The following is an 828-nucleotide window of genomic DNA, read 5'->3' as shown; positions in this document are numbered from 1 at the left end:
CATCCCAACGGTGGTGTTTTAAAAGGTTATGAATATTGCTGAAGACATAGAAGTCTTCATTACATAAAGTGGCAGAAACTCTAATTTGGTTGTAGAACTTATCTGAGCTATTTTTACATTTATCTCATGCTGAGTACAGAAACCAGGGCAATTCTTGCCACTTTCCAGCAAGGGCCTTGACAATATAGGACATCAATACAGAAGTAAAACCCGAGAGAATTTAAAAATTACTAACCTATGTTTTGAAGACATTCGCAGCACACACCTACCTCTTAAAGAAAATGCAACTCAGGTTAGAAACTACACAAACACCGTCATTATGCAAAATATTGCCATGAGTAAATGTTGATGCTGAGAATTTGAAGAACAATTGAAGAGGGCGAGCAACTTTAGCCAAATGTGTGTCTACTAAGGCTTAATCTCCCAACTCAAACAACTTTACAGAAGAGAAGGTCCACAAGCCAGAAAAAAATAGTCAATGAAGACAAGCCTGTTTGTATTGGAAGAGAGTGCCTTCCTGACCAGGCAAGCATTTAATCCATGCGCGGCTCAGCAGTGATCATCATTCATCACCATTGATTCACTTTGCTGACTCAGAGAGGTTCAGAGCTAGGTTACTACAGTAATAATGTAATGTACTGTGGAGTTTATTTTAATGGCAGAATTAATTTTAACAGCTTTATAAATTACTTTAGTTCTGTATTTATAGAACCATTAAGGTTATGAAGGGGTCAGTCATATTTTCAGTTATACTTTACAGCATTTATAAAGGAAATTTTATGTTACGTTGCTATGAGTAAATTAACAGATCCCGAAAGCTCTAACAGG

The sequence above is a fragment of the Neovison vison genome, chromosome 4 (genome assembly GCF_020171115.1).
Source record: "Neovison vison isolate M4711 chromosome 4, ASM_NN_V1, whole genome shotgun sequence".
NCBI lineage: Eukaryota > Metazoa > Chordata > Mammalia > Carnivora > Mustelidae > Neogale > Neogale vison.
Note: the sequence above shows the minus strand (reverse complement) of the source record.